The sequence below is a fragment of the Alexandromys fortis genome, unplaced genomic scaffold (assembly GCF_014885135.2).
Source record: "Alexandromys fortis isolate MF-2015 unplaced genomic scaffold, M_Fortis_MF-2015_v1.1 scaffold_315, whole genome shotgun sequence".
Taxonomy (NCBI): domain Eukaryota; kingdom Metazoa; phylum Chordata; class Mammalia; order Rodentia; family Cricetidae; genus Alexandromys; species Alexandromys fortis.
In genome coordinates, this window is record NW_026068188.1 from 886,751 (window position 1) to 899,528 (window position 12,778).

General features: G+C 37.0%; 1 long non-coding RNA gene across 1 annotated transcript in view; it reads left to right on the forward strand.

Moving 5' to 3' along the window:
• LOC126492798 (uncharacterized) overlaps positions 1 to 12,778 on the forward strand; it is a 236,383-nt gene that overhangs the window by 186,581 nt on the left and 37,024 nt on the right. Inside the window, exon 2 of the long non-coding RNA XR_007589679.1 lies at positions 4,096 to 4,134. This is a non-coding gene — a long non-coding RNA (uncharacterized lncRNA). The remainder of the gene's footprint in view (positions 1 to 4,095; positions 4,135 to 12,778) is intronic.

The following is a 12,778-nucleotide window of genomic DNA, read 5'->3' on the forward strand; positions in this document are numbered from 1 at the left end:
GAATTTATATTAAAAATTCCAGGAGGCCAAGCTGTTTCTGGCTCTTGGATACATCATGGAAAAATATTGTTCCTCTTTTCAGACCAAACTTTCTAGTTACTCAGGCAGATTATTAAGACATGGGACCTTTGTTGTATTACTTCAATCGTTTTTGCATTTCCCACTTTAAGACTCTGTAAAATGTTTCTCTCAATGTTCTCTCTGCATGTTTGGAGGAACAAGTAGGCTGAAAGTATTTCTGAGGTAAAGCCATTATAGCTGCTGCCTCCGTCCGACCCTGACATTTGCTTTCCAGGAGGTGTCCTCATTAATGGTTCCGTGAGAATTCTTTCTTTCTTTCTTTCTTTCTTTCTTTCTTTCTTTCTTTCTTCCTTTCTTCCTTTCTTCCTTTCTTTCTGTCTTCTTTCTTAAAACTTTCTACCTCCTTCCTTCTATTTCTTTCTTACTCCCCTTACTTCCCTTCCCCCACCCTCTCCAGTCCTAAGAGAAATCAGGGTTCCCTGCCTAGTAGGAAGTCCAAGGCCCTCCCCCATCCACCCAGGTCTAGTAATGTGTGCATCCAAACAGACTAGGTGCCCAAAAAGCTAGTACATGCAGTAGAATGAAAACCCAGTGCCTTTATGTTTATCTTCTCAGCCTTCATTGACAGCCATATTCAGTGTCTGGTGTGATCACATGCTTATTCAGTCCCAGTCCAGCTGGCCTTGGTGAGCTCCCATTAGATCTGTCACACCATCTCATTGGGTGGACGCACACCTCGTGGTCCTGACTTTCTTGCTCACGTTGTCCCTCCTTCTGTTCTTCATCTGAACCTGTTGTTGTCAGTCCAGTGTTGCAATGTAGGTCTCTGTCTCTATCCCCATCCATCGCTGGATCAAGGTTCTATGGTGATATGCAAGATATTCATCAGTGTGGCTATGGGAGAAGGCCAGTTCAGGCACCCTCTCCTCTGTTGCTCAAAGACCTACCCGGGGAAATCTCATTGGACACCTGGAAACCCTTCTTGATCCAAGTCTGTTGCCAACCCTAAAATGGCTCTCTTAATTAAGATATCTACGTCCCTGATCCCATATCCACCCTTCCTCCATCTCAACCATCTCATTTTCCCAAGCTCTCCCCAATCCTCCCCTTCTCCCATCTCTCTCCCCATCTCTCCTTCCCCTCAACCCACCCCCACCCCTGAGCTCCCAACTTTTGCCTGGGAATCTTGTCTAATTCCAATATCCAGGAGGATATCTAAATGTTTTTATTTTAGTTCACCTTCTTATTTAGCTTCTCTAGGATCATGAATAATAGGCTCAAAGGATTTTATTTATAGCTAGAATCCACTTATGAGTTAGTACATACCATATTCATCTTTTTGGGTCTGGGTTATCTCACTCAGCAAAGTGTTTTCCATTTCCATCCATTTGCATGCAAAATTCAAGATGCCATTTATTTTTACCGCTGAGTAAAACTCTAAAGTGTATATGAGTCCCACCTTCTTTATCCATTCTTCTATTGAGGGGCACCTAGGTTGTTTCCAGTTCTGGCTCAAACAAATAGTGCTACTATGAACATAGTTGAACAAATGCTTTTGTAGTATGATTGGGAATCTCTTGGGTATATTCCCAAGAGTGGAATTGCTGGGTCTTAAGGTAGGTTGACTCCCAGTTTTGTGAGAAACTGCCACACTGGTTTCCAAAGTGGTTGCACAAGTGTGCATTTCCACCAACAATTCATGGGTGTTCCCCTTACTCCACATCCTCTCCAGCATAGGCTATCATTGGTGTTTTTGATTTCAGCTATTCTGACTGGTATAAGATGGTATCTCATAGTTGTTTTGATTTGCATTTCCCTGATTGCTAAGGAGGTTGAGCATGACCTTAAGTGTCTTTTGGCCATTTGAACTTCTTCTGTTGAGAATTCTCTGTTCAGTTCAGTACCCCATTTTTTAATTGGGTTAATTAGAGTTTTAATGTCTAGTTTCTTGAGTTCTTTATATATTTTAGAAATCAGACCTTTGTCTGATGCTAGGTTGGTGAGGATCTTCTCCATTCAGTAGGTTGCCATTTTGTCTTAATGACAGTGTCCTTTGCTTTACAGAAGCTTCTCAGTTTCAGGAGGTCCCATTTATTCATTGTTGCTCTTATTGTCTGTGCTACTGGGTTTATAAATAGAAAGTTGTCTCCAGAGCCCATGTGTTGTAGACTACTTCCCACTTTCTCTTCTATCAGGTTCAGTGTGGTCAGATTAATATTGAGGTCTTTAATCCATTTAGACTTGAGTTTTGTGCATGGTGATAGATATGGTTCTATTTTCATTCTTCTACAGGTTGACATCCAGTTATGCCAGCACCATTTATTAAAGATACTTTCTTTCTTCCATTGTATAATTTTAGCTCCTTTGTCAAAAATCAGGTGTTCATAGGTTTGTGGATTAATATCTGGGTCTTTGATTCGATTCCATTGGTAAACATCTCTGTTTTTGTGCCAATACCAAGCAATTTTCATTACTGTAGCTCTGTAATAGAGTTTGAAGTAAGGGCTGGTAATGCCTCTAGAAGTACTTTTGTTGTATAGGATTCTTTTGGCTCTCCTGGGTTTTTTGTTTTTCCATATAAAGTTGATTAATGTTCTCTCAAGTTCTGTGAAATATTTTGTTGGCATTTTGATGGGGATTGCATTGAATCTATAGATTGATTTGGTTGAAATTGCCATTTTTACTATGTTGATCTTCCTAATCCAAGAGCATGGGAGATCCTTCCATTTTCTGGTATCCTCTTCAATTTCTTTCGTCTAAGACTTAAAGTTCTTGTCAAATAGATCTTTCATTTTCTTGGTTAATGTTACCCTTGGATACTTTGTGCCATTTGTGGCTATCGTGAAGGGAATTGTTTTCTGATTTTCTTTTCCCTTTCTATATCCTTTGTGTATAGGAGTGCTACTGACTTTTTTGAGTTGATCTTATATTCTGCCACACCACTGAAGGCATATATCAGCTGGAGGAGTTCTCTGGTAGAGTTTTTGGGATCACTTATGTATACTATCATATCATCTGCAAATAATGAAAGTTTGACTTTTCCCCTTTTAATTCCTTCCCCTAGATCTCCTTATGTTGTCTTATTGCTATTGCTAGAACTTTAAGCACTATGTTGAAGTTATTTCGAGAGAGTGGACAGCCTTCTCTTGGTCCTGGTTTTAGTGTAATCACTTTGAGATTCTCACGATTTAATTTGATGTTAGCTGTTGGCTTGCTGTATATTGCTTTTATTATATTTAGATGTGATCCTTGGATCCCTAAACTCTCCAAAACCTTTATCATAAAGGGGTGTGTTGGCTTTTGTCAAATGATTTTTCAGCAACCAATGAAATGATCATATTTTTTTTCTTTAAGTTTATTTATATGGTGAATTACATTGATAGATTTTCATATGTTGAACCTGCCTTACATCTCTGGTATGAAGTCTATTTAATCATAATGGATGATTTTGGGGGGGTGTTCTTGGATTTGGTTATCCAGCATTTTATTGAAAATTTTTGCAACAATGTTCATGAGTGAGATTGCTCTCTAATTCTTACTTTCTTGAGTCTTTGTGTGGTTTTGGTATCATAGCTTCATAAAAAAGAGTTTGGAAATAACTCTTCTGTTTCTATTATGTGGAACACTTTAAGGAGTATAGGTATTAGCTCTTCTTGAAAGTTCTGGTAGAATTCTGCACTAAAACCATGTGTTCCTTGGTTCTTATTTTTATTGGTTGGGAGGTTTCTGATGACAGATTCTATTTCCTCGCAACTTATAGGTTTATTTAAATTGTTCACCTGGTCTTGATTTAATTTTGGTATATGGTATTTATCTAAAAATAGTCCATATCTTTTACATATTTCAATTTTGTGGTATACAGGCTTTGGTTGTAAGATGTAATGATCTACTGAATTTCCTCATGGTCTGTTGTTATGTTCCCCTTCTCATTTCTGACCTTGATAATGTGAGTGTTCTCTCTGCCTTTTGATCAGTTTGGATAGGGGTTTGTCAATCTTGTTGATTTTCTCAAAGAACCAGCTCTTTGTTTTATTGATTCTTTGTATAATTTTCTGTGTTTCTATTTTATTTCAGCCCTCAGTTTGATTATTTCCAGTCTTCTTCTCCTCCTGGGTGAGTCTGATTCTTTGTTTCTAGAGCTTTCAGGTGTGGTGTTAAGTCACTAATGTGAGCTTTCTCCATTTTCTTTATGTGGGCCTTAGTGGTATGAACTTTCCCTTAGCACTGCTTTTATTGTGTCGCATAGGTTTGTGTATGTTGTGTCTTCATTTTCATTGGATTAAAAAATACTTTAACCCTTTATTTCTTCCTTGACCCAGGTGTGGTTCAGTAGTTGACTGTTCAGTTTCCATAAATTTGTCGGCCTTCTGTGGTGGAATTGTTGTTAAATTCTAACTTTACTCCATGGTGATCCTATAAGACACAGGTGGTTACTCAATTTTGTTGTATCTGTGGATGTTTGCTTTGTTACTGAGTATGTGATCTATTTTCAAGAAGGTTCCTGGAGATGCTGAGAAGGAAGTATATTCTTTCCTGTTTGGGTGGAATGTTCTATAGATGTCTGTTCAGTCCATTTGATTCATTACATCTGTTAGTTCTCTTATTTCTCTGTTAAGTTTCTGTCTGGTTGACCTATCCATTGGTGAGAGAGGAGTGTTGAAATATCCTACTATTAGTGTGTGGGGTTTGGTATGTGATTTGATTTCTAGTAATGTTTCTTTTACATATGGGGGCATAGATATTCAGGATTGAGACTTCATCTTGATAAATTTTTCCTGTTATGGGTATAAAATGTCCTTTTCCATCTCTTCTGATTGATTTTAGATTGAAATAATTTTTGTTAGATATTAGAATAGCTATACCTGCTTGTTTTTTAGGGCAGTTTGTTTGGAAAACCTTTTTCCAACCTTTTATTAGGAGTAGTTTCAGTCTTTGAGGTTGAGGTGTGTAATCAGCAGAATGTTGGATAATGTTTTTGTATCCATTCTCTTAACCTGTGTCTTTTTATAGGTGAATTGATTCCATTGGTATTGATAGTAATGATCAGTGGTTGTTAACTCCAGTTATTTTTCAGTTGTATTTTGTGTGTTTCCCTTCTTTGAGTTGTGTTGTTGAAGGGTTATCAGATGTTTGTGCTATTGTGGGTGTTGTTGGCTTCCGTGGGTTAAGGTTTTCCTTTTAGTACTTTCTGTAAGGCTGGGTTTGTAGATGGGTATTGTTCAAATCTGGTTTTTCCATGGAATATCTTGTTTTCTCCATTGGTGGTTAAAGTAAGCTTTGCTGGATATAGTATTCTGGGCTTGCATCCATGGTCTTTTAGTGTCTGCAGTAAATCTATCCAAGATCTTCTGGCTTTCATGGTTTCTGTTGAGAAGTCAGGTATAATTCTGATAGATTTACCTTTATATGTTACTTGACCTTTTTCCTTTTCACCTATTAATATTCTTTTTTTATTCTGTATGTTTTTTGTTTTGATTATTATATGGTGAGGGGATTTTTTAATCCAGTTTATTTGGTGTTCTGTAAGCTTCTTGTACCTTCATAGGAATATCGTTCTTTAGGGTGGGAAAGTTTCCTTCTATAATTTTGTCGAATGTATTTTCTGGGCCTTTGAGCTGGAATTCTTCTCCTTCTTCTATCCCTATTATTCTTATGTTTGGTCTTTTCATGGTGTCCCAGATTTCCTGGATGTTTGTGGTTAAGAATTTGTTGGATTTGCTGTTTTCTTTGATCAATGAGTCTATTTTCTCTATAGTATCCTCAGCACCTGAGATTCTTTCTTCTATCTCTTGTATTATGTTGGTTATATTTGTCTTTGTAGTTCTTGGTCATTTATACAGATTTTCCATATCCAGCCAGTTTGTATTTTCTTTATTACCTCCATTTTGATCTTTAAGTCTTGAACTGTTTCCTTTACCTGTTTGATTGCATTTTCTTGGGTATCTTTGAGGGATTTATTTTTTTTTCTAACTTTTTCTTTGTCTTTTATTCTGTTTCTTTAATGGAGTTTTTCTCATCCTGTTTAAGGGGCTCCATCATTTTCATAAGTTTATGTTAAATTTGATTTCTTCTACTTCTTCTGGGTTAGGATGTCCCACTCTTGCTGTTGTGTGTTCACTGGATTCTGGTGTTGCCATGTTGCTTTTCAGGATGTAGGGGGAATTTTGGCATTGGTACCTGCCCATCTATTCCTTCAAATGAGGCCAGTAGAATCTTGGCATCTTGGTCCAATCTTTGTTGTGGTTGACTGTGTACTTGGGAGTTTTTCTTTTTCTGCCCTCTCTCTTCAGTACTGGATCAGGCTCTCAGATCCCCTCCACGCTGAAACAGGCTGTACTGGGGAGCAGAGGACCTTGCAGATGAAAAGGCAGGCTTGGGGGCAGGGTGGAATGGGGTTAAAAAAAAGCCAGCAGCAGAGAACTCAAAGGGCTGCATGGCCAGAAAAGCTTATGGAATTGGAAGGGGCCTGGACTCAGTTTCTGGACAGGCCAGCAGGCCCTGTGGCCACTCACTTACCTCTCTGGATCCTCTAAGCATGGGAGCAGGACATTGCAGGCAAAAGGGCATGCTTAGGATGCTGGATGGGATAGTGCAAAGAAGCCCTAGCAGCAGGAACACTCCCTGATAGCTCCCCAACCCCTCCCTAACAATTAGTCTTTAACTACTTCAAGAAGATCCTTGGCTGCTTTGGTTTGCCTAAGATTCACATGTAAGACAACCTTGGCAACCATGAGAATACTTAATATCATGTATGCTAAATTTATTTGAAGAAAAAGTTAGAAAAACAACTAAGCTAAAAGTTTGCCAAAAGAGATGGAAACCTTCTAAATACCCAAAACAACAAAAATCCAAATTCCTGTTCTGAAGCTAGTGATAATGAAAACTCTTAATACCCACTGCACCCACTTCATCAACAAGCGTGTCAGAACTGGCATGCAAAGGGTGAATTTTTTTCTATTGATTTTTTTTAAATTGCTGCTCAGAAATTGTCTAACAAAATGCAATATTTCTACCAGAATTCCTCAGGGGCATTGATCCTTACTAGAACTCTGAGGGTTTCTATTACCAGGTATTATATTTTGACTCTTTGAGGAGGTCTTAACTCAAATTAGAGTGCAATTGATTACTCCAAGGTATGAATTTCATTATTACTATTATGGTTAATTTGCAGTGTTGGACATTGCAGGTCCTGTAACCATGGCTCAGGGAAAATCACAGAAGAGGAAGTGAAAAAATTTTAAGAGCTAGAGTGCCAGGAGGTCTTCCATAAAATGGTCACTTATATAATAGCCTACACATATAAGATAGGCACAATGACCTTATCAATGTGTGGTTTAATTGGAAGGGTAGAAATTTTGTGGGCTCCAATTCCCACACAAAGAACTACAGGAAAGTTATTATTTCTAGTATTTAGTGTGATTCCATTCCTAGACAAATTAGTACAGGTAATATATGATTTTTTTATTAGTTTCTCCCAGAGAAGAACACTATTATTGATTGTCCTTTGCAGAGTGGTTGGGCCTGAAACCATACACTCACTCTGTGTGTGTGTGTGTGTACATGCATATATGTGTGTATTAATGCATGTATGTATACATAAGTATGTACTAGTAGTAATCAAAGCAAACAGGGCTACCAAGTTGAGGGTAAAGATGGAGCATTTTAGGGATTTAAGAGATGCAACCTAGAAAAGGAGGAAAAGGAGGGCAAAAGTGATGCAATTCTTTTCCAATTAAAAATGCATTTAAGTTTGTGGGACAATTAGTAGCAGCACCAGAATTTACCCATAATGTATGACCTGGCTTTTTGAAGTACGTAACCTATTGAGGGATAATTTGTTCAGCCTAGATAAAGCTTAGAGGGCCTAGGTTCTATCTCAACTTAGTGTGCCAGATTTGTTGAGTCCCCATAAAAGGCCTTAACCTCTCTGAGGTGCAGATTGGTGGTGGTGTAGAGGGAAGGTAGGGGAACAGGAGGAGGGGAGGTTGGGAGAACAGAGAATGGTATGTAAAATAAAAAATGATTGTTTTAAAATAGAAACGTAAATTTAAAAGTTACATTTAAAAAGCACCAAAAATGTGAGATATCTATATCATAAATACACATAATAAAGTTATGTGAAAAAACTGTGTTGATAGTAAGAAGTTTATTAATACCAAAAGTATAAAATGGACTCTCAACAGATGCTATCATCATTAACTGGAATGATAAAACACCATTCATAATTCAATATTCTCTGATTCTTAATATTCATATTTATAAAAATAGCAATGTTTATAGTTACCAACTGAAAAAAGGCATGACTCAAAAACAAAGACTGTCATTCTAAAAAAATGTTGCTCCTTATTTTTCAAAAGCATAATCTGGTAAAAATGAACAAGTGTTAGCAGCAATAATAAAATTTATCAGTTTTAAAAACTGTGATGCATTTTCATAAAACTACTTCAAGTTATTTTTCTAAAATTTTATGAGCATATTGATTAAGCAGTTTTATTTAAAATACACACTCATGATAGGAAGTTTCAGTGCAACCTTTCCCCAGCACTTCAAAGGCAGAAACAGACAAGTTTTTGTGAGTCTCAGACCAGTCTGGACAACAGAGTGGGTTCCAGCATAAGTCAGGGCTACACAAGAAAACCCTGATTTGAAAAACTAAAAGAACAAACAAAAAATTGCACACTTAATTTTGTTGTGAAAAAGAAAGAAAATAACAGATGTTTTAAGATGCTAAAAGTAGTTTAAATAATTATGATGGTTTTATATAAATTATTATTACTCAAACTACCATATATGTGAATGTTTGCTTAAAACAATTCGAGATTATTTCACACTCTTTATGTTTTTAGTGAGTAAGTTTTTTTTTTCCTTGCTATGAACAATGAACCCAGGTCTTTTCAATTAGGTATCTCTAAAATGTTTTAAGCACTGCTAAACAATAACATCTTTTGCAAAGATGAAATTGTAGCCTTTATACTGTACAAACTTAACTTTCATATATACATAAATATGAATTTAATTATAATTATATCAATTTTTAATTGTTTTAGAATTCATTATTTACATGAGACTTATAACTACTACAACACACAGTGAACCTCATAGACCATAACATTTTAAATATAACAAAGGAAGGAGGAAATAAGATAAGAAGAGGCACTTGTTTGCAAAGGGTTAATGCAGCTATACCATTCATTATATCTTCTTAAATTCCTTTGATAAAAATAAATCATTTTCACAGTTATATGAATATGTGAATATATTGATTTATTTTTTTCTATGTGTTTCTCAAATGTAGCTATATATGATAAAATGAGAAATGTAGTATATTGGGCAGTGACTTTTTTTTTACTGTAGCTAATAAGAAATTATTCCAAATTTATTAAATGTTAATAAGATATAGATAAACAAAGAATTAAAAGACTGAGAATTCCAAAGTAATACTAATAATGATGAGTGTCATTTTCTATTTTTATACTCTAGTTATGAAAGAAAGAATATATGAGAGGGAATAACTGACATAAAGATAAGAGAGCTGAGAGAAAGAGAACATATAGCTTTCTGGATCTCATTATGAACTCCCTAAGGAAGAATAATCCCATTTTTGTAATAAGCTACCAACAGATGGTTGAAGAAATGTAATGTGACTGAAACCACAAAGTACTGAGAAAGATACAGAATTGACAGAAGCTGTACTTAAGGCAAAAGCACTCAACTTTATTGTGATTCCCAATACATAGACACTGTGAAAGCAGATGTTTTCACAGAGGAAAAAAAAATATCACAAATAAGAAAAGAACAAGGGAAGTTTAAAGTGCTTGTTTAAAGAATGAATCCTAAACTAATTGAGTAGTATAAAATAATTCCTTTTAATTTCATAATTTCTATTTTAACTGATTTAAAATTAAGATTATAAATATTGTCACTAACTAGGATCTTTTGAGTTGCACCACAGAAAATTAGTGAAGATTAATTTAGGCAAAGAAGGTAATTCCTTAGACCATAAAACTGTGCCAAAATTAGTCTAGAGCATTCAGATAAAAAAAAAAAAAAAGGTGTGTGACTAGAAACCTTATCTCCTGCCATTTACATTAGTGAGTAGAATATTTTAGCCTATGTCACACAAGGCTATTACAATCGTTAACGGGAATATTTTTGCAACATATAGTTACAAATTTTGTATAACATGGGGAAAAGTGAATAAAAAGAGAAAAGGATTCACCCCACCCCCCAAAAATGAACATTTTACTAAACAACCTTAAATCTTGTCTGTAGCTAGAAAATGCTGAATCTCGAACAGAATTTGGCTAATTAAAATTTACCATTCAAAAGTTTTAACATGTGCACATATATTCAATCTCTGTTTCTGTTTAGTTACTGTCCTATTGCTGTGTAGACACAAAATGGAAAAGGCAACTTAGAAAAAGAAGCATGTGCTTAGGTGTTTACTTAGAGATTTAGAGTATGAGTCCATGATCATAATGGTGGGAAGCTTGGCAGCAGGCAGACAATCATGGTACAAGGGCAGTACCTAAGAGCTTGCATTTTAGAACAACAATCATCAGGCAGTAAGAGAGAGAATGGGCCTGGCATGGTATTTTGAAACCTCAAAGATTACCTCCAAGAACATATTTCCTCCAACAATGGTACACAGCTCCCAACTTCACTAACTAGGAACCAAACATTAAAATGCATAATCTGGGACTAGGGAGATGGCTCAGTGGTTAGGAGCACTGACTCTTCTTCCAGAGGACCTGAGTTCAATGCCCAGCACCAACATAACAGTTTACAACTACTTGTAACTCAAACTTCAGGGAATCTGACACTCTCACACAGACATACATGCAGAAAAAATTGTCAACACACATAATATAAAAATACATTACTGAAATACATGCTCATATATGAGGATCATTCTATTTTAAACTATCCCACCCCTGATCCAGTTATATGTGATGTTGATTTGCTTGTGTAATCAGTTGCAGCCAGTGACTAAAATTTCTCCCCACCTGAGAATAGATTTTAGCCAGTTGTATATGCTTCTCATATATACAACTGCCTAACCCCTGCTCCATGGTTCCAGGCTCTTCCAAGCTGAACATTATTAACACAAAAGGAACCTCTTTTCTCCCACTGTTCACTAGGAGATTTTTTGGCACTTCCCCCACAAAACCTTTCCCCCTCACACCTCAGAGTCATCAAAGACAGCCCAGTGGTAAGTGAGAGATGTTCCCTGTTGTCATTCAGGGGAGTCCCAAAAACACACTCCCTCTTGCCAAAGCTACAAGCTGTAGACATTGCTTTTGATAATCAAACAAAAATTGTTGATAAGACCCTATTGCTAAAAATGACACATACTTTGGTCACAGAATGTTGAAAATATTTCATAACTTTGACGGTGCTTTGCATTGTGCTAGGGAAAATATCAACAACATTCACAACCAGGTGTGACATAGTAGAAAATAATTTCAGCTACAATAATGTCAAGTCTGACAACCTATAACCATTGCTACAATAGGGGCATAATTGCTATGGGAATAAACGGTATCTTTCTAATTGGACTTTCCAATAAACCAATAAATGTCTGGTATTGAAATTCTCTCTAGTAATCTATAGTTAGGGATGTCATATGCTCAAGTACAGAACATATTTCTATATTGACCTTATTGCTATGGAATAGTACACCACACTCTTTTTCAGAGAAGCATCTTTATGAAGTGGATATTAGTTAACACAGTGAATGACAACTGGTAGAAGTGAAGAAAAGGTATCTGTGGAATACTCAGATGTATGTTTTACAACTATTTCACATCCCTTCCCCCCAATACCAGAAAACAATACAGAAGAAAAAGAAGAAAGAGGGTCCTAAATGGAAATTATATATCACATATCTCCTATCAAAGCTCGGGGATCTTTAGAAACGGGGTGATAGAAAGAGTGTAAGATCCTAATATGGTGCCTTTGTTTACGAGCCACCCAAGCAGCAATGAGATCCAATCCGGGCACCAGGAGAGACACCATTGGGGTGAGTGAGTTTCTGACTGCGGCAGCAGCCCAGAACAGGGAACTCAAATGTTCCTCATCCCTCCTACACTTCCTGGTCATCCTGCAGGGGCTATACTGCCCAATACCTCCTCTCTCTTCTTATCCCACCCAGCTTGCATCCACAACCCTCACCCCCTCCGTCTGACTCCCTCCCCTCTTTGACCACATAACATCTCCCGGCTAAGCCTGTTCTGCCCTGGGACCGAATCCAAATCGGGAGGGTGGTAGCTCCTTTGTCTCAATAGCCTGCCTGCAGCAAGGAAGGTTGGCCCTTTGTTTATGAGCCACCCAAGCAGCAAGGAGATCTGATCCGGGCACCAGGAGAGACATCATTGGGTCGTCCATGATTGGGTGCTGAGGAGTTCCAGCTCGACAGGACGGTCCCTGCTTCTACACTGAAGAGATACACCCAGAGACTCAGTCACAGCAAAGTCTGGACCAAGACACCAGGCTTCTCCTGGCTCCATTTGAAGGAGGAGATGGGAAGGTGCCAATGCAAAACTTCCTCCAACAACCTGAAAGGCAACATGACATCACCAGAATCTAGGGATCCCGAAATAAGAAGAATTGTACATCCTATTCCAGAATAATTAGAAGAAATCGACTCAAAAGTGAATTATATGAAAATAATAGAAGACCTTAAACAGGAGGTGAAAAACTGCCATAAACAATTAGAGATTACAAACAAAAAGGTAGAGGAAATGAATAAATCGCT